The following is a 23,258-nucleotide window of genomic DNA, read 5'->3' on the forward strand; positions in this document are numbered from 1 at the left end:
GCAGTTATTTTAATTTTAAAACTCATTTATCTCATTAAATATCAGTCCTATCAAAATTTTTCAAGGGATAAAACTTATCGCAAATTATTTTTAAAGAAACTTTTGTTATGTAACATTTTTCACAAAAATCAATAATTCGATTTATTTAATTCAAGCCCCCTTATAACCCCCTATTAAATAATGTATTTTGAATGGCATATAGCCTAAAATCTAAGTTACGACGAACTTCATTTATATTCCAATTTTCATCGAAATCCGTTCAGCCATTATCGCGTGAAAAGGTAACAAACATACAGATAGACAGACAGACATACAAACAAAAATTTCAAAAAAGCGATTTTCGGTTTCAGGGTGGTAATTATATATGTTAGGACAAATTATTTTTGGAAAATCGAAAATTACCAGAAAAATTTCGGCTACAGATTTATTATTAGTATAGATATAATTTATTATATCTGAAATATAAAAAATTATTATTACAACAAACTGTCCAGCTTTTATTAGTCAGTTAATCTTTTAGTACTCTGATTTTTATTACATTTGTAAATTTAATATTAATTGTAATTATAATTGTAATTGTATTCTTAATATTGTAGTTGTAATCCCCTGATAGAGGGGAAGAGAAGGCCTGATGGCCTTATCTCTACCAAGTTAAATAAATAAATAAACAAATAAATAAATAAATAAATAAATAAATAAATAAATAAATAAATAAATAAATAAATAAGAGTTCGCGGGAAAAACGATGAATGTCACAGTTTTCTTAAGGTTAATGTCATTATCTAATTCATTGGATCACTACGACATTTTATGTTGTTCTTATGAAACATGGTAAAAAGGAGAATTATCACCACGAATACTGTAATCGTTTCCTTTATTTTCTATAGAAACAGCAATATATCTTGCAGTTATAGACTCAATTAGATCATTATCTAAACCTTAACAGAAATGTGGCATTCATCGTTTTTCCCGCGAACTCTTCAAATAAATAAATAAATGAATAAATAAATAAATAAGTAAATAAATAAATAAGTAAGTAAGTAAATAAATAAATAAATGAATAAATAAATAAATAAGTAAATAAATAAATAAATAAATAAATAAATAAATAAATAAATTCGTCACTGAAAAATAAGGAAAAGCTGTTAACTTGAATTTATTTGAAGCAAAGTGTTACTGGATTATGCAATAAGGTAGGCTCAACTCTATACTCAATTATTACCTTAGCGTATGCTCGATTACACTAACCTCTAGCGCTTGAAAGTGGAACTAAACACCGGCGCACAGAGAAACAAAACACAAGAAAATTCGCTCAGTGTCCATTCTTTGTAATCCCTATTCGCTGGGTTCACTATTCAGTATTACACTACTGTCTTCAACGCACTGCCTAATTTGAAGTGCCAAGAAAAATTTTTTAGAATAGGATTAACAAAATCTGATTACTAAATGCGGGGGGGGGGGGGTATAAAGACAGAAACAGTCAATTCAACATAGTCTAATTTCTAAATACTTAACTGTGGTAGTAATATTTTCAAATGAATTCAGTTCTCTGTAATGACATAATATTATTACTCACAATTTAAAACAACTCACTGGCGTCATATTGATGTGTGAATCGTTTCGATTATAAATTGTGTTGTTGTCTCGAGATTAGGCCTCATGGAATGAGGAAATAGTTAACGAGAAGGCTCTGCCTTGTTAGATTTAAATCCGGAGATTATAAAGACAGAAATAGTTTAACATAGTCTACTTCCGACGCACTTACAAGCGGTATTAACTTACAAATTAATTCAGTTCCCTGTAATGACATATTATTTTTCATTATAATTTCAAACAACTCATTGGCGTCGTATTGATGTGTGAATCGTTTCGACTATCAGTTGCATTGATGTCTGGAGACTAGGCCTCATGGAATGAATGACGTAATTAACGGGAAGGCTTCGCCTTGATACATTAAATATAGAGTATAAAAACATACATGATAAGAAATATCAGAATTTTATTTAAAATCCCAAACATCCTTACAATCCTAACCATGCTTACAATAGCATTCACGAATAGCATGAATATTTCTCGAAATTATAGGGATTCGATATATCCCCTGTCACATTCGTCACTTTTCTCTCAGTTAAAATCAATTTTACTTAAATTTGATAGTCCTATGGCCGGTTTTTCCAAGTATTGTTAGAAAATTTAACGATTATTAATTAATAAAATTGTATGTTTTCAACGTCAGTTTGGTTTGACAGATTGTTAACAGTTTGTTAATTTTAAATGTATGATTTCGAGCAGTTAACTCGTTTAACAGTTAGTTAAATATGGCCGATGTCTCCACAGCTGTTCGATCAGAAGTTGCGAAATTAATATTTTGTATCTCTCTGTAGGGAATGTTTAGCTTATGACTGGTAATATAACATTTAAAAAATACTTTGGACTGTTTAAATACATCAGTGTTATTTTATTTCTTTCGTATTTCGTATCCATAATAGCAATGAGGAAATATAACCTTACTTTGTAATATTATTATTCAGCACGTCACCTACAACTTTCATTTGTCAACTGTTTGTTTATGGAGCGTGGCCTACTATAACAGGTTGTCATTTTATGCAAGTTTCATGACTTACTCTATAATATAGAATTTAAAGATTAATTTTAGCCAATCAAAAATTGTCTTACATGTGTAGAATCATTACCAACTGCTGTTGAGTAGTTAAAATAGTGCTAACAGACGTTGTAGTTAAGTGTTGGTTATCTTAAACAAAATTATGTTGAACAAATGGAAAATACATTAACAAAGCGTTAAAAATAAACAGACTGTTAATTTAACATTCGTTAAGCAAAATTAAACATTACTTGGACAAACTGGCCACTAGAGTTAAAGTGAAGGGACATAATCTACAATTCGAAAGCAAGAGGTTCATTTGGACTCTAGAGTTGTTACTTATCTCAATAATGGACAGCAATTTCTTCACAAACAGTTGTCAAATCCAGTTACGTAGCTGTCGACAATACAAATTGTAATGAGTGGCAGTCCCCCCTCCTCTGTCAGAAGTCATCGGAAGAATCCAGATATTAGGCATCGTTTTTGTAATTAGATTATCGTGAATGGCTTCATTCGCTCCCCCGGAGCCACGCTGCACTCTCGAGAGCAACGCACCTACTTTCCTCTCGTTTCCGCTGATTATCATCAATTTAATCAGTTGTAATTCCCAATTCCTGGGCTGGCCCTACAGATCTCACGTTCCCCAATTCTGTGATCTGCTCTTTGTTATGGTACCTATTGACAAAAATTTCGGTTTTTGGATATTGATTTGTTCTCCTCCTCTTCCTCTTCCTCCCAATCTTCACAATTACCAACATAATCATCATCATTATCACCATGGCCACCGGCGTAGCTCAGTCGGCTAAGTCGTTTGCCTGCCGATCCAGAGTTGCGCTCGGGCGTGGGTTCGATTCCTGTTTGGACTAATTAAGGTAGGTGTCCCTGATATGGCCATGCTAATGTTTGAGAATTTTTCTAGCAGCCATTTTGAATAAAAATGTAAATCACTTTTTTCTTACTCTTTTCAGTCTAATGGACTTTCTTAAAACAATTTCCTTTCCCCATAAAAATAGCTTTAATTGTCCAAAAAGTCCCAAATTCCAAAAGTCTACCTAGTGGCCATATCAGGTACACGTGCACATGATATGGCCACCCTTGTTCCATGTTCTACAAATCGTGATTGTTTTCAGTTTGATAGCGCAGTTGTGCTAAAATTAAATAATTTTGGTGTAAAATGAATAAACATGACACTTAATAATCTTTTCTTATAATTCAAAAGTGTAGTCAAAACAGGTTTTCCATAAAAAAAAATTAAGTTGTTTTTCTTAAAATACATATTTTTTGCGTAATCCCAGCTATAAGGCATGTAAATTTGTCAGGTGATAAAATAAAAGTGAAATGAACTTGATATGGCCATGGTGCATTTGATATGGCCATATCAGGAGCAGGTAAGCTTTCACGAAAATCGTTTGATTATGAACTCGTAAAAGATACGCCATCAACTACAACACCAATCAACAGAACATTAAAAACTGAATGGAGTACTATGGTTTTCATGAGACAAGTCTTTGAAAAACATGCATAAAAAAAAAGGAGACTTACCAGAGAAAAATAAGAAGAGGTCACATGAAAACCGCAAAACAGGCAACTGACGCCATATTGCTCAGCCTGACTGGATGGAAAACGATCAAGTGACATATTAGGATGCCCTGTCACTGGATGCTGCTGCAATTTAGCGGATTTTTTGGTTAACTAACTCACAATAGGGGGGTGGCCATATCAGGAACATGGCCATAACAGGAGCACCCACCTTACCTGATTGTGTTTTTTCCGAGGTTTATTCCAACCGTAAGGCGAATATCAGGTAAACTATGACGAATCCTCGGTTTCTTCTCGACAAATAACATCTCGCTATCACCAATCCCATTGATGCTAAATAACCTAGTATTTGATGCAAAGGAGCATCTTCTGCGAATCTCTGGAAAAAGAACTGAGGAAGAGTCTAGTGAAGTGTTTTGGGTGGAATATGTTATGTATGTATGTATTTATTTACACTGCAAGTGGGCAAGCACCCGGTGGCAGTGGTATATACAATATTAACAATACACAATAAAATGATAACCAATACACAATAAAATTTACAATACACAATACAATTTTACAACACATATACAATTTTACACACAATACAATAATAATACACAATACAATTTAACACAAGAATAATAAAACATAAAATAAAAGCAATACAACCTATATAATTATCTATAGGTCCTACATAAGTTTCAATAATCTTTCACTTTACTCTCATCTCATTCCCTGTAGTGGCACTATGACGCATTTCACTGACACTTTAGCACACATTTCACTGACACTCTGTAACTCATTTCACTGACACTATAGAACACATTTCATTGACGCTATAAATTATCACTGATCGGTACTGTTCACTGCACTGTAAAACCATAACTTCACTGACTCACCTCGCTTCACTGATACAACAGTTCAAATAAGTCAAATAATTACATCCTTATGCATACTTATGAACAGAACTACATTTAAACTAAACATTTCTAGTCTAAGGCCCTCTTACACGCTAGTTTTAAATAATTTACAATTCAAACCAAGGAAGTAAACTCGTCAGCCTAGATAAATACATGTCACCTTAAAAAAATTAAATGTTGAATGTCACCTTAATTTTAATTTTCACTTTATATACAACTTTTTAAATTATTCTTGAATCTCCTTAAGGAAGGACAGCCCTCAAAGACCGCTGCAGGTAGGTCATTCCAATCATTTATAGTTCTATTTAAAAATGAGAATTTACCTACATCCGTTTTCTGTTTCCTACATTTGATTTTAAAATCATGATCGTTCCTACCATAGTACGTTGGCTTTTCTAACCGAGCCGTTATGTCTACCCATGCTTTCTGACCTAGATGTGCTCTATACAATGATGTTATTCTAGATTTCCTACGTCTGTTTTCCAAAGTTTCCCATTTAAGTTCTTTTATCGTATCGTTTCCATCTTCTCTTTTACCTTAAACAAATTTCGCTGCCCTATACTGGATTCTTTCTAAGGAATTTATCTGGTATATTCTATAGGGATCCCAACATGTAGTTCCGTATTCCATTAACGGTCGCACTAACGTTAGATATGCTATTTCCCTCGATTTGGGGCTAGCCTTTCTCAAGATTCTCATAATAAAGTGAAGTGCCCTCCATGCTTTACCCGTAACATTATCAACATGCTCTCCCCAAGAAAGTTTGGAGTTTAAATACACTCCTAGGTATTTACAACAGCAGATATATAGACATTACGACGAAATGAAGAGAATCGAATAGACGCATCTGAAAAGTGGATATGAAGAAGAATGGAGCGTGTGAAGTGGACAGACAGAATTAGAAATGAAGTTGTGTTGGAAAGAGTGGATGAAGAAAGAATGATGCTGAAACTGATCAGAAAGAGAGAAAGGAATTGGTTGGGTCACTGACTGAGAAGAAACTGCCTACTTAAGGATGTACTGTAAGGAATGGTGAACGGGAGAAGAGTTCAGGGCAGAAGAAGATATCAGATGATAGACGACATTAAGATACATGGATCATATGCGGAGACTAAGAGTTTGGCAGAAAATAGGAAAGATTGGAGAATGCTGGATTTGTAGTGAAAGACCTGCCCATGGGCAGAACACTTACATATATATGTATATAATACAGCGTCGTTAAATAACCAACTAAAAATCATCGTCATCGTCAGATAAATTGACCAGTGGTTCCTAAACTATATGAGTTCGAGAAACATTCATTCATTCGTAGTGTTCTGCCCAAGGGCATGTCTTTCATTGCAAACCCAGCATGCTCAAAATTTTCCTTTTTTACGCCTTCCTCTTAGTCTCTGTATACGATCCATATATCTTAATGTTGTCTATCATCTGATATCTTCTTCTGCTCCAAACTTATCTTCCGTTCGACATTCCTTCCAGTGCATCCTTCAGTACTATCCATCCGAGTGGTTACGTCGCATCCAGATTTCCCCCACCCGTTTCTGCTGGTTCCTCTGCAAAGACTAGTGACTGGGCTGTTAGGCTCTTTCCTGAAAATGTTTTCTGTACAGAATTGGAAGTCTACATAATATTATACAACTTTTTAAAAATAATTTAAAGAAAAGGACCCTGTTAAGTAACGATCGATGACTTCCCCCGTTTCAACGATCCTGCGGCATAAAACCATTTGGACGGACAGTAGATGATGTGTATTTTTCCAGGCCCCTAACACATTAGCATAGCTGTAAACTTTTTCGTGGTATAACGTAAGAAAATATTTTCATGTACAGAAGCTATTTATACAGTATTTTACTATACTTCCAAATTACCATCCCATTGTGGAATCCTGGGAAACGAAAATGAGGATGCTGCTACTTACAGACCTGTTACTAAATCTACGTATTACTCTGTGAAAATATTTATTAAATCTACATACTTAGACTTTAAGAAACAAAATTTGATAACACAATCTCAAGGGAAAAAATTAAACTCTCTGCATCATAATCCACAGTTAATTCCCGATTTACCACGAAAATCGTCTGTAGCTGCATTTAGATTGGCAACAGGCCATGATTGTTTGGCCAAATACCTGCATAGAATAGGAATGTATCAGTCCCCTAACTGCCCATTGTGCAACTCAAAGCAAGAAATGGATTCGGAACACCTCAAAATCTGTGCTTCAGTGGCTGACGATGATAATATCTTTCAAAATATTGGAGTGCAAGAGGTCAAATGACTTTATTGTCAAACGCCTGGCATTAGAAAACAACAACAACAACAAATTACTAAAAATTCGAGTTTAGTTTAAACATTTTGTAAGAATTATCTTTGTTAATAACAATAAGTTATATTACATTTATTTTTAAAGAAAATGAAGATAAATTTATTGGTACTTGCTATGAGATGGAGGGTGTTGTTTCTTTGCCATTAGACGTCCAATATCTAGTTCTGTGTTTCAAACATATACATGTGAATTTGATTCTACAACAGATCGTTTTCGAAACTTTTTTTCACGTACGCAAGAATATAAAACGTAGTGTATTGTGCAGAAGGAAAGTAATAGCCTGATTTTCTTTTCTACGAATTATGGGTATATACATAGGCATATTCCTCACTCACAACCAAAGTTAGAAAGATTACTTTACGTTGAAGGAAGTTTCATGAAACAATGAGATATTTCCGCAAGTTCTTGCTACTCTGAAGAAGTTAAGGTTTTCATTGCCTGAATTTCTTGACAATGAAATGGATCGCTTCTTCAGTCAGTTAACTCTAATTGGAAATTAATATTACATACTATTTAAATCATATTTTTCATAATGACCACAAGTTCAAGAATTTGCTAGATTAGACCACTCAAGTGTGTTCCTTCAAGAAATGTTACCCAGAATAATTACTTTTACATTTAACATTTTATCGCGGATTAAAAAAATTACAACATACTTAACATGCTTTTATGCATAAAATTAATTACTTGATAGCATTTTGGGCACATTTCGCTTTTACTGTAATTGCGAAAATCTACATTTCTATTTATCTATGTCTAGGGCAAAGGTTGGTAATGTTCTGATATGGCTAATAATTTGATAGCTCGTTTTGAGGATTTATTACAATTTTACGAGCAAGAGGAAGGTCGGTTTTTTGCGTCAACGTATTAAGGGAATGTTCGTTGACAAGTTTCTGCACAAAACCGGTTCTTCTCTCGCCCAGTAAAATTGTAATAAATTCTAAAAAATAACTATCACAATATTACTTGTATCACAGTATTACCAAGCTTTAAACTATACAGGGTGTTTCAAAAATACGGGGCATAATTTCAGGTATGTATTTACCACATGTAGACAATCAAAATAGTTCATTACAACATGTGTCCGGAAATGCTTTATTTCCGAGTTATGGCCTTCACAACATTTAAATTCACCGGAACGTGTTTCTTTCCGCAGGTCGTTGCCGCCAAAGGAGACATTAAGAGGGCACTCTGACAGTTCATTCCGAGGCGAAGGTTACATTCAGTGTTGTGTAGGCGTTAGACTGTGTGACATGTATTCAAATCAAGAGCTGGCAGAGATACACTTCATGTACGGTAAGGCGGACGGCAATGCTCCGCTGGCTCGTCGTTTGTACCAGGAGAGGTACCCAAAGCGACAATGTCCAGATCGGAAGACATTTGTACTTCTCCATTACCGTCTGTGCGAGTATGGAAAATTTAACTCTCCTGGTTTGGGAAGGGGACGACCAAGATCTACAACTCCAGAAGTACAGGAGGAGATTCTGGAGGCTGTGAACATGACTCCTTCTATCAGCACACGAAGGGTAGCGTTGCAAGTCAATGTTCCTCATACGACTGTCTGGAGGCTGTTGAAAGAGTATCAATTGTATCCTTATCATATCTGAGGACATACGCAATACTCCTGGAGTTCGGGATCGTGTTCGCAGGTCAATGAGACATCGATGTGAGGTCTGTATTCAAGCAGGAGGTGGACGTTTTGAACATCTTCTGTAATGACAAAGACCTGCGGAAAGAAAAACGTTCCGTTGAATTTCAATATTGTGAAGGCCATAACTCGGAAATGAAGCATTTCCGGACACATGTTGTAATGAACTATTTTGATTGTCTACATGTGGGAAATACATACCTGAAATTATGCCCCGTATTTTTTAAACATTCTGTATAGTATCATCTCCTATGTTTATACCCATAACTCTACATAGGTAACCATGTGACAAATGTCTTCCTATTTTAATTTTCCATATAGAAAATAATAAATAATTAATTGTAACAATGAAAATTGAGGGTTTTGCCGGAAGAAAGCGGATAGACCTATACGCCCTTCTTCGGGAAAACGGTTTAAAATGTAGTGAATAATTATAGTAGCGAAATTTTGTTTTGATTGTACTGTACATACCTGCAGGACAGGGCTGCGTGCGTGTATAACATTTTATTCAGGTGCGTTTTAAAATCTTAGACTGCATGTATCTCAGTTCGCCATATTGACGTATACGCCATTTTTCCGGCAAACCCCTCAATTATTGCATTTATTCGATTGTTACCGTCTTTTTTTCCTTCAGTATCTCAGACTTACAGACGAAACACTTTGAGAGTTTTATTTTCATCTGGCACCAAAATTACATTTCTACCTCTATTCATTAAAAAATATAACCCTCTGAAATCTCACCATGGCTTATGGGACACAGTATAATTACTTTTTTCACAAAAATTGTAATTTTATTGGAATTAAAGAAATAAAACGGATAGAAAACTTGGCATTATTTGTTAGACAAGCTAAGTTAATATTTAGAAACTCGGCAGATTAAAATATTCAAATTTTGTTAAGTGGTGGTAGCGAAGTAGAAGAAAAATGTTTTAATAATATTCTATTATAATTTATTACTTATGGATTTCCGTTAATCGTTTAAGGAGAGGAAGACAGTGGTCGTGGTTATGAGTATGGAATAAATGTTAATTGAAAGACGTCTTTAGAAAGCATCGAGGAAACAATTCCGTAAAGTGATGAGCTGGTTGGCAGCAAGAAACTTGATGACAGCTTAACGTCAGTCGAGTGTTTGTATTGTGCAGTGTGACAAGGAAGAAGGGGCCCCAAGGGGCTTTACTCCCTCGATGACCTTTCCACCCTATACACAATGAGAAATTAGTACAACTCCCAAGTGCCCGAGAGAAAATTAGTTGTACACACAGAAGCACCTTCAGCAGAGAGTTAATTAAGAAAAATATCATCATGTCATATTTGGCGGATGGTGCTAAGACACGAGGACTGAGAACTCTTCTTGCGACTGGCTGTTGTAATTATTCTCTTACGTGCCTTGCTTTGATCCTTGTGGCGCTAGCGTTACGCTTTTGTTCTTTACCGCCAAGTCGACAAATTCTCAACAAGTTGAACCTCTAACATAATCCCTCCGGAAAAGACACCTAATCTAATTCATTCCAAAACAAAAACTAATATGGTCCTATTAAAAATTAAAACGGGAAACCATATCAACCCAACAAAATCCTACTCATTCTCATTCAGTTTATATTATATCCAGAGTAATCCAAACAGAGTCAACCTAACCATAAGCAACGTACAATATAAATGTCATATTGAGAGTTCAGATAAGTTCGTGAATTATAATATCAAATAGTCTTGTATGTATTTATTTACACTGCAAGTGGGCAAGCACCCGGTGGCAGTGGTATACACAATATAAACAATCACAATAAAATGATAAACAATACACAATAAAATACACAATACAATTATACAATACACAATACAATAAAAATACAGAATACAATTTAACACAATAATTACGATTAATAACAAAACATAAAATACCTAATTTTACAATACAACCTACATATTATGTATAGGCCCTACATAAGTTTCAATAGTCTTTCACTTTACTCTCATCTCACTCACTGTAGTGGCACTATGACGCATTTCACTGACACTTTAGGACACATTTCACTGACACTCTATAACACATTTCACTGACACTATCGAACACATTTAATTGACGCTATAAATTATCACTGATCGGAACTATTCACTGCACTGTAAAACCATAACTTCACTGACTCACCTCGCTTATTTTCAGTCTATCACTTATCAGGTTATGGCAGCAGAAGTAGATTCTGTTACATCATTATAATATATTAATATGCATCACGAATATTTTCGACTTTTTTATGTAAGTCATATTCAGGTGATGTAATTTACTAACAGACAAGTACAATTGAACTATATACTCCCCGCATTTATTAATTACCCCATTTGTTCACGGATACTAACGAATTCATTATAATATCACATTCATTATTTTTTTCCCTTTATGTTTTATCACGGTTGGCTGGATTCGAAACTACTGTACTTTGTTTTAGACACATGTTTTCAGTCATTCTACTCCTATTATAAATAACGATGTGACCGCATTAACAGAAAGTGTCGTCAGAGTTCTTGAACGTCAGGTGTTAAAACCTTTCGCGTTAATAGTACTGCTGTGGAGTAAGAGTTAACACCCCTGACGAGCGAACTCAGGTCCAAATCCTGTTTGGGACAAGTCACCTGGAGGAGGTTTTTCCGGGGTTTTCCCTCAACCCATTAAGGGTAAATGCTGGGTAACTTTCGGCGCTGGACCCTGGACTAATTTCGCTGAAATTATCACCTTCATCTCATCCAGACGCTGGATAACCATAGCAGTTGATAAGCTTTGTAAAATAATCAATTAAAATAACAGTATTATCACAGTCTAGTATATACAGTCTCGAAGCTCAATACGTAGTAAATATGCAAACATTAGGTAGTTGCTCACCACTAGGATCGCTAATATCGCCTCATTACAGGCAATGCAAAATAGTACCGGCACAGTCTATTGTTTCTAGCACCCTCAAAACTCAAGCTTCGTGACTGTATATAGTAGACTGTGGTATTATTAAAAAATATAATTTTGTAGTTTATTATTCTTACTTACGCTAAAATACTAATATTTATCTGTAGTAATGTCACAAGAGGTGACCTCGAGTGACATTTATTAGGACTATTTCGTGAATAAAATAAAAATGTAAACAAGATATCTCTAAAATTCGCTCACAAAATGTTAATAACCGTGTATTTATGAATACTTAACCTATTCAGACATTGTGAAGTCGAAACAGATGAATAACGATTACTGCAATAAAGAAATTGAATGTTATTCAGTAATGCCAATTGAGAAAAGCGAAATTCAAGTTTAACAATGTTAATTACATGTACTGCGCTTTTCTCTTGTTATTATAACAGAAATACGTTTTCGTTATCTGTTGAAATCATAATTTAATTTAAACATTTTATAGTATAATTATAAATAACGTGATTAATACATTAATTAAGTGAACAATTGTTATGGAGTGTCATTTTCTTTAGGTACAATGAACATGGAATTAGAAGAAGAAGATGTAGATGTGGAAGTAGGATTTCGCACTTTATTTAGTACAATGGATTCATGCATATCGATTTACGTGGAAACAGTTGGCGACATTGACTAAACAAAAGAACGACCATGAGATAAATTGATAGTGAATAAATCGAGCTGCAGAAATTATCGAGATGTATGATTGTGATTGGTTGGAATTCAAAATTTCATTACACTTCATTGGCCAAAAATGGTATGACGTCATATAAATGAAATAGTCGAAGAAGTATTCTATGTGAACAACTTTTCTCCAGTAATGAAAACTGTTCGGTAAGAAATTAGATATTCTGAAGTAAATGCTTTTGTTATCTGCCATTTTAATACGCAAGCTTATAAATAAAATTCGATGCAGTTATTCTTGGCATAATTACTCGGTTTACATGTTGAATTTTTTGCATATTTTCAAGTAGGTTTCTGAAGAAATAACAAAATTTCCAAGACCGACGTCCATATTTTATTCCTATGCCTTCATAACCCTCCCTCTGACATTCTGCCCCCTTTTATAATATATGCACACCATTGCCAGGTGCATGCGAAGGAAGAAAGGTTAGAGGGGTGAATAAAGAGGGGGGAGGCACAGAGAATTTGTATAGTGGAATGAAAATGCAACCCCGCCCCTGTTTTTTCCTTTTCAAAACAAAAATCCTGGTCTGAATTTCCATTGGAGCTCGTCTCTATTAAAATCTCAAGAGGAAACGATGTGATTGGATGAGGCGAAGCCATATTTTTAAATGAATGCGTGGTTAGAGGACCTTTTTTTGCCCTCTTTCTCTTCTCTCTTCATCAATAGTCGCTTCTTCTCTGTGTCTTAGTTTCGGATGCGGTGCGTGAAGCAATACTGATAAATCGACCAAGTACAGTCAGGTGCCTGTCAAAATTAACAACTTCACATCAATTTTATTTATTTTATTGGGTTATTTTACGACGCTATACCAACATCTTACGTTATTTAGCGTCTGAATGACATGAAGGTGATAATGCCGTGAAATGAGTCCGGGGTCCAACACCGCAAGTTACCCAGCAATTGCTCGTATTGGGTTGAGGGAAAACCCCGGAAAAAACCTCAACCAGGTAACTTGCCCCGGCCGGGATTCGAACCCGGGCCACCTGCTTTCGCGGCCAGACACGCTGACCGTTACTCCACAGGTCTTCACATCAAAGTTCTGGGTTCTGAAACGCCATAAAATAAATGCTACTGGAATGAAATGTTGCTTTAAAGCACTATGACAAGCAGTTGAAAGTAAATCGTCTGGCAACTTCCAATTGTAGCCTAAATTTAATTCCAGTTTCTGGTGAGCTAATACAGTAGCTAGGTTATTGATTACCCTGTTTAGGACGAATCAATAAATTATTTTATTCGAAATATCTATGATAAGACTTTCCTGTGTTAAATTTCAACGTATCTCGTTTACATGTTTCGACCTATTTTCGGTCATCTTCAGAACTGGTCGTTGTTGGTCTTGGCGCCTCTTGTTCTGTTTCCTGTGAGGGTGTGTTCCTGTGGTATAGTGTAGAGTCAAAGAGTGTATGTGTTTTGAAGTTGAGTTGTGTGTTGAGAATATCGTTGGGGTGTGTTTTCGTGTGTCTGTATATTTCGTATTGTTCTAGTGTGTTGAGTTTCTGGCTTTTTGGTTGGATGTGTAGTATTTCCATGCCTGTGTTGATGTCTCTGTGGGTGTGGTTAGCATTTGTGATGTGTTCTGCATATGTGGAGGTGTTTTGTAATTTTGTTATGGCTGTGATGTCATCTTTGTAACGTGTTTGAAACGATCTGTCTGTCTGTCCTATGTAGAAATTGTTGCAGGTGCTACATTTGAGTTTGTATATGCCTGTGTGGTTGTATTTCTTTGTTTGTGTTGTTTGTGTGTTGAGATGTTTTTGTAGAGTGGTATTTGTTCTGTATGCGATGTTGTAATTTAATTTCTTGAATGAGGTTGCAATTTTGTGTGTGTTTTGTTTTCGTATGTTAGTGTGATGCATTTTTTGTGTTCTTGTGTTTGTGTTGTATTCTTATGTTTTGTCTTACGTATTATGTTGTCTATTATGTTAGAGTTGTATCTGTTTTCTTGTGCTATGAAACAGAACAAGTGGCGCCAAGACCAACAACGACCAGTTCTGAAGATGACCCATAAATAGGTCGAAACATGTAAACGAGGTACGTTGAAATTTAACACAGGAAAGTCTTACCATACATATTCCGAAGTGATACAGTGTTAAAAGTTGTGTAATCAAGATGTATTTTATTCAGTTATTTAATGGCGCTGTACCAGCTCACAACTATACAACATTGGACAAACTGGTGGCGAGATGGTTTTTCACGAGTTGCAACCGAAAATTCACCATGGCATTACCTGACCTTCGGCTTACAGTTAGGATAAACCTCCAAAAAGACACAACTAGATAATCAGCCAAACGGGATTCGAACCCAGTTCCAAGTCTTGCCCTACGAGTCTCGCTGGATAAACCTAAAACCAGACACAAGAACGATTTATTTTAGAGTCTAGCGCACCGTTTATTATAAAGCAAGATTTTCACGCCAGACGTCCTATTTAAAATCCAGGCAAGTTCAAGGAGAAGGAATTTGTGGTGAATAAGGATGGTTATTTGACGGAATTTCGCAGTTCGTTCTCTCTGATTTAGAGGTTATCTTACTTGTATCTGAACATAACGCATGCAGCTTTGATTCTGGATAAGACTGGTAAAATTTTACCGCATATAGAATCTTAAGTGCAGCTTCTGTCGCATAAAGAACTAACGCCGTTGTTCCATGTGGATTATATTTACTGCATGTAAATTGTATCTCCGTTCATGAACAACGATGAAGGTGAAACTTTGGACGTAAACTTACGTCTTTCTCCTCGCTAGGTACAGGGTGGGAGAGATAACTTGGAAATCGATCGTTACATAAAATTGTAAGCCCGTTTATTTGTATTCCCTCTGTTCTCCTTGTCTTCCCTCTGCTGATCTTGTCTTCCCATTATTCTCCAATGTTCTTGTATTACTCTTGTTCTCCTTGCCTCCCCATTCTTCTCCATATATTGTCCTACTATTTCCCTTGCTCTCCTTATATTCCTTCCTTGTTTTTCATTAATATTTATATTTCCATATATAAATTTATATTTAAATATCCTAATCTTGTTACTTCTAATAATTCTAGTATTAAATTAAAAAAGTTATGTATGGATTTTATTTATTTAAATTTATATATTCTTATTGCGTAGTAGACACAAGACAAATTGTATTATATACTTCTTAATTTCAATTCAGGAATCCGCCCCTGAGCACGAGTTCTACTCTTTCAGGGGCGAGCTAAAGTTTTTCTGTTTATATTATATTTTATGTTACAATTATTAGCAAAATAAATAAATAATTTTTTTTTTTGTTTTCCTTATTCTCCTTGCATTCCCTTGTGTTCCATGCGTTCATCTTTTGTCTTTGTGTTCCTCTTGTTCTTCTTGTCTTTCATTTGTTCTCCATCCATTTATCGTCTTCTGCATGTATTCCGTTCTTCTCAGTGTATTCCCCTTTTCTCATATATTCCTCCTGTTCTCCATTCATTACCCTTTTTCTTGCGATCCCCTTGTTCTCCTTGCCTTCCTCTAGTTGTCTTTGCCTTCCCCTAGTTGTACTTGCCTTCCCTTTCTTCTCTTTGTATTTCCGTTGTTCTCCTTGTATTCTCCTCGATTTCCTTGTGTTCCCTTGTTATCCTTGTATTTCCCTTGTTCTCCTTGTCATCCTCGAGTTTGTATTATTATTATTATTATTATTATTATTATTATTATTATTATTATTATTGTGGTGGTTGGTATTATACAGCACAAAGCGCTGCATATTCGCCAGTCCAGCAAATTACCGACTCTACAGTAAGTACTTGTTTTTTTTTACTTGGTTATTTAACGAAGCTGTATCAACTACGCGGTTGGCTAAGTGGAAGAGAAGGCCTGACGGCCTTAACTTCGCCAGAATAAATAAATAAATAAATAAATAAATAAATAAATAAATAAATAAATAAATAAATAAATAAATAAATAAATAAATAAATAAGTAAATAAATAAATATAGCGTCGATAGGATTGCTGATAGGGAGACGGTATTTGGCGAGATAAGGCCAAGAATTCGCCATAGATTATCTGACATTCCCCCTACGGTTAAGAAAGCTTCGGAAAAAACCCAACCAGGTATCATCCCCAGCGGGAATCGAACCCACGCCCGAGCGCAACTCCGAATCGGCAGGCAAACGCTCTACCGCCTGAGTTACACCGGTATCTATTAAGTACTTGTATGTAGCATTCCGAATTCTGGTGGAAGTTTTTTTTTTCTTTGAACTTTTCCTTGGAAAAAGTGGGTAAAGAAAGAATGATGCTGAAACTGATTAGGAAGAGAAAAAAGGAATTGGTTGGGTCACTGGCTGAAAAGAAACTGCCTGTTGATGCACTGGAAGGAATGGTGAACGGGAGAAGAGTTCGGGGCAGAAGAAGATATCAGATGATAGACGACATTAAGATATACGAATCATATGAGGAGACAAAGAGGAAGGCAGAAAATAGGAGAGATTGGAGAATCCTAGGTTTGCAGTGAAAGATCTGCCCTTGGGCAGAAAACTATGAATGAATTCCTCTGATAAAATTTGTGTGCCAATCGGAGTACCCTTCCTCAGTTGTGACAATGAAGTGACTGTACTCCTCCGCTAGCAACTGTAGATTTTCAACGTGGCATGGTGCTAGGATTATTTAAATACAAAAAAATGACTTGGGGTTGGTTAAAAAAATTGTGGGATAGGAAATGAAGTACAGTGGATAGAAACAAAAGATTTGCGTTGCAAACCACGCCCTCTGCTTCATTGAAGAGGGATGGAGAAAAACAAAAACCGGGAATGAAAAAGGCGAGTCAGGAAGAAGAGGGTGGGGCAGTAAGGAGAGAGTGTTACTTATATTGAAACACAGATGAGAGTGATGGCGGCTTGGAGGGGGGAAGTGTGTGCGAGAGTTGTAAAAAATACGTCATGTAATTGCGTACGCGATGGAGGTTACATACAAAGTGCGTACACGCCAAGTCCTGACTATACTAACAGGTTTGAAGACATCGAGTAGCTCACTTTCCTTTCTTAATGTTGATTCCCGTACAGATTTTCGTCAAGGGTCTCAGCCTGATACAGTGAAACTTCCCATTAGCGAACACCGCCGGGGAAAAATTAAATGCCCGTTATTGAGAAGTGTCCGCTATTTAGAAAATCACCCTTCAAACACATTGTTTAGTCTGGCAATGCTCGAAAAAAAAGACCCGTTTCATCACAGTTGAAAATGTCTCTCTCATCAAACTCTTCACTCCACACCTGTGGAGTAACGGTCAGCGCGTCTGGCCGCGAAACCAGGTGGCCCGGGTTCGAATCCCGGTCGGGGAAAGTTACCTGGTTGAGGTTTTTTCCTGGATTTTCCCTCAACCCAATACGAGCAAATGCTGGGTAACTTTCGGTGCTGGACCCCGGACTCATTTCACCGGCATTATCACCTTCATTTCACTCAGACGCTAAATAACCTAGATGTTGATACAGCGTCGTAAAATAGCCCAATAAAATAAAAATAATAAATCAAACCCTTCATATGGTAAATTGTCAATGGCAAGCCCCTCAGTTTTAGGAAAAGCTCTCTTTGTGTTCTCATTTGCATTCTCAGTGTATGATTTTAAAATATCCTTGTTTTTCAAAATTTCACCAACCTGAGATTTCCCACATTAAACTTTGTCACGAACATTTAATTTCTCCTTCTCACTATGCTTTACAATATCCACTTTCTCTTTTAGTGACAAACGTTTACGTTTTTGTGACATGTTTAATGTGACTGTACTTCCGAACACTCAACTTGACAAACTAAGAAAGTACGGGCTGCTCACGTACAGTATCATAATCAACAAATGTGCTGCTCACCTTCAATAAAGTACAAGAATGTTCAAATGCACGATAATGGTTGTTGCAAAGAATTCCGTTTAATTTACAACCGTCTTTTTCTTTTCTTTCATTCACGCTGTCCGTTATTTGGAACTTGTAATTGTTGTTGGGAGATACATTTCAGTGTCCGCGTCGAGTATGTCCGCTATTTGGAAGAATTTTATCATAAGGGCCAATGCTATTTTGCAGGGGAATTTTAAAATGTCCGCTATTGAGAGGAGTCCGCTATTGGGAAGTGTCCGTTAAGGGAAGTTTCACTGTATTGTGGTAAATTTTGCTCGACAGTACTACAATTCACCTTTTCTTATTTCCACGCATTGGTATCACTGAACATTTAGGTTTCACTGTCAATTTCACATTTGTATATTGTTAGTTTTACCGTACAACATCCATCGTGGGAATTCTATGGATTGATTTATTGGAAATGTAATACGATGTAGAAGTTTACCGATGATTTTTTTTTTTGTTTCAATTACGGAATAATTGTGAAGTGACGCAAGACTGGTCGGTATTCCTAGAAAATCTTACATAACACTGATTTTATTTACCACAAATTCGTCGCATAACTACGAATCGAAACAAGTCTCCGGGATGAAAACGGTTGTTCTAGCCATTCTGTCAACGTGCGTCGCTTGCATTAGACAGGTTACTAAGATATGAAAGAATGAATTACGAACTTATTTAAAAACAAACCAGACATTGTCTGGCAAAACCATGAAAGAACAAATTCCTGGAAAAATTATGATAGAAAGTTTGCAAGCGTAAAATCAACAATTTTGGAAGAAATGATATTTTATTTGCTCAATAGTGTTGTATGTTGTACTTACCATTGCTGCTTTAATGTCTGTAAGTTGATCATAGCGAATTCGAGTGGCTGCCATGGTAACAGGAGCGCTGTAAGTAAAAGCGTGCGGTAAGTAAAATTGTGTGGATTTTATGTCAATATTCATACAGAAACAAAAAACAGTTGAAGACTATCATGAATTGGAGTTCCTCCACAGTCTAATATATACAGTCACGAAGCTTGAGTTGTGAGGGTGCTAGGAACAATAGACTGTGCCGGTTCTATTTCACATTGTCTGTAATGACGTGATAATAGCGATCCTAGTGGTGAGCAACTATTTATGGATGGATATTTACTATGTATTGAGCTTCGTGTCTGTATATACTAGATTGTGGTTCCTCTATAATAATTAATTGAATATAAAGGGCCCCATATGCAAAGACTTACCACAGACAATCCCGGGAGGTATGTCTGAATTGGATAATTGCCCATACATACTCAGACTTATCTCGACGTATGGTTGTCCAAGAAAGCGTAAGAGGTCGTTGAAGTCAATTATTTTTCATGGAGAAATGCGATCACTATTGAGAAATACAATTTCTCCGTCGTTCTACGTTCATTTGTTCGAGATTCCTTAGCGTTATTTTCAAATAGTATATCTATGGTTTCGCTTTACAAGTGTTATAACTTTTTTGATTTTCCATAAGCATGGAAAAGATTTATTCATTTATATATATTCTAAGAAAAATGTATGATAATAATAGTTCCTTTCCTTGAATCTTAGCTTTCATAGCTTGCCGCCATTTCGCTACAGAAAACTGCAAAACATAACAAAGAAATCTAGATCAGATGCTTGCAATATCATTTGTTTCTATGTTTACTTTATCTGCCGCTTAATTTTGAGAGCGCTGCTGTCGGAAAATTTCAAGCAGTCCTAGAAGTCTAGAGCCTTGCCTCTGGATTTGGGTTTGCAAAGACTTACCTCCAGGTAAGGTAAATGCGTGTATGGGATTAATTCCAGAGTGGAAAAAGCAAGCAAATCCACTCCTCGTCACAAGTCGCCGCACCCCACGAGATGATACAAATTAATTCCATTCGAGCTTTACCAATCTTATTAAGTACACAGAAGATGCCTTTCTTGGAACTAACGAAACCTCGTTAATTGCAGGCTTCTTTTATTTTCACTTAACTGTACTTGATATTGGAAAGGGTCATAATGTACCCTTCCCAAAAGGCTCGATTTTCTTGGGAATTTCTGCTGTGAGTCGCCGTGCACTGTAACTATGAGATCATTCACTACTGGTCTGTCACCTCGCGCCACAGTTCAGCTGTCTTGTGATTCCTGACGCATATGATGTCATTCAAATTCGTTATCAGAGATCGGAAACAACCTTGTATCATCCACAGTTTGAAAGTAAGATATATTGGGTTTCCAATAAAAAAAAAAAAACATTTTTCACAGGCATTTTATCCCTGCATAAACATAAGAGGGTTTCACACAAGTTTAAGGACAGGAGTGCAGCATCACTTATGAAGGGGTAATCTTAAACTTCTGGTAGAAACTGTATTTAGTTTTTTTTTCCGTTAATAACTAATCCTATTTCTTTTTTTTTTCCTAGCTCCAAGAAGGCGAATGATTTTTTCACATATTTCTGAGATCTCCCAATGATGACTATGTCATCCTCAAATTCTAGTAGTTAAATTGATTTGTATAAACTTGGCAATTTATTGACATTTTTTGCCATTCAAATCTCTCGCAGCCCTGTGGAGTAGCGGTTAGCGCGTCTGGCAGCGAAACCAGGTGGCACGGGTTCGATTCACGGTTGGGGCAAGTTACCTGGTTGAGGTTTTTCCGGGGTTTTCCCTCAACCTAATATGAGCAAATGTTGAGTAACTTTCGGTGCTGGACCCCGGACTCATTTCACCCGCATTATCACCTTCATCTCATTCAGACGCTAAATAACCTAAGATGTTGATACAGCGTCGTAAAATAACCTACTAAAATTTAAAAAAATAAATTAATTAAACTAGCTTTATCCTACTTCATTTTTTTTAAATTGCAAAAGATTTGAACACTTCAATAATCTGGCATATTTCAACAATGTTTTATCACTATTAGGAAAGAGAAAGAATGAGTAACCAGACAAGAAAAAAAAATCAATAATAACAAAAGAATAACGGGCAAGTACAGGTAGGCCCATAAGTCACATTACCTTTGTGATATTTTAAATATTTTATTATTTTTAAGTCAATCAATTGCAACTTTGCTGTGGCAGAAGCATTCAGAATGATCGGGACGAAATTGAAATACAAACTGCTGAGCCATTTATACCCGAACACACACTTTCTGAAGTCGAATTTGCGACAGAAAATCTGAAAAAGTACAAGTCTCCAGGTATTGATCAAATTCCAGCAGAATTAATACAAGAGGGTGGAAGGGCAGTATCTAGCGAAATTTATAAACTTGTACTTGCAATTTGGGAAAAGGAAATTGTACCAGAACAATGGAAGGAGTCCATAATCGTACCTATTTTTAAGAAGGGGGACAAGACTAACTGTACTAACTTTCGAGGAATATCACTTTTGTTGACGTCGTACAAAATTATGTCGAATATCCTTTTGAGAAGATTAACTCCATATGTAGATGAAGTTATTGGGGACCATCAGTGTGGTTTTAGGCGTAATAGATCGACTATTGATTAGATTTTTTGTATTCGACAGATATTGGAGAAAAAATGGGAGTGTAAGGGTACAGTGCATCAGTTATTCATAGATTTGAAAAAAAAAGCGTATGACTCGGTTAAGAGAGAAGTTTTATATAATATTCTTATTGAATTTGGTATTCCCAAGAAACTAGTTCGATTAATTAAAATGTGTCTTAGTGAAACTTACAGCAGAGTCCGTATAGACCAGTTTCTATCTGATGCTTTTCCAATTCACTGCGGGCTAAAGCAGGGAGATGCACTATCACCTTTACTTTTTAACTTCGCTCTAGAATATGCCATTAGAAAAGTTCAGGATAACACAGAGGGTTTGGAATTGAATGGGTTACATCAGCTTCTTGTCTATGCGGATGACGTGAATATGTTAGGAGAAAATCCACAAACAATTAGGGAAAACGCGGAAATTCTTGTTGAAGCAAGTAGAGCGATAGGGTTGGAAGTAAATCCCGAAAAGACTAAGTATATGATTATGTCTCGTGACGAGAATATTGTACGAAATGGAACTATAAAAATCGGAGATTTATTCTTCGAAGAGGTGGAAAAATTCAAATATCTTGGAGCAACAGTAACAAATCTAAATGACACTCGGGAGGAAATTAAACGCAGAATAAATATGGGAAATGCCTGTTATTATTGAGAAGCTTTTGTCATCTAGTCTTCTGTCAAAAAGTCTGAAAGTTAGAATTTATAAAACAGTTATATTACCGGTTGTTCTGTATGGTTGTGAAACTTGGACTCTCACTTTGAGAGAGGAACAGAGATTAAGGGTGTTTGAGAATAAGGTTCTTAGGAAAATATTTGGGGCTAAGCGGGATGAAGTTACAGGAGAATGGAGAAAGTTACACAACACAGAACTGCACGCATTGTATTCTTCACCTGACATAATTAGGAACATAAAATCCAGACGTTTGAGATGGGCAGGACATGTAGCACGTATAGGCGAATCCAGAAATGCATATAGAGTGTTAGTTGGGAGGCCGGAGGGAACGAGACCTTTGGGGAGGCCGAGACGTAGATGGGGAGATAATATTAAAATGGATTTGAGGGAGGTGAGATATGATGGTAGAGACTGGATTAATCTTGCTCAGGATAGGGACCAATGGCGGGCTTATGTGAGGGCGGCAATGAACCTACGGGTTCCTTAAAAGCCAGTAAGTAAGTAAGTAAGAAGCATTCAGAAATATAATAGAAGATTTTCTTCGCAAAACCTCCCGTCGAACATGGCATCGTATTCAGTTATGTCATGATAACGATGGTGCACACAAACCTCCTGGAT

Source organism: Periplaneta americana, chromosome 7 (genome assembly GCF_040183065.1).
Source record: "Periplaneta americana isolate PAMFEO1 chromosome 7, P.americana_PAMFEO1_priV1, whole genome shotgun sequence".
In the NCBI taxonomy this organism is placed as follows: domain Eukaryota; kingdom Metazoa; phylum Arthropoda; class Insecta; order Blattodea; family Blattidae; genus Periplaneta; species Periplaneta americana.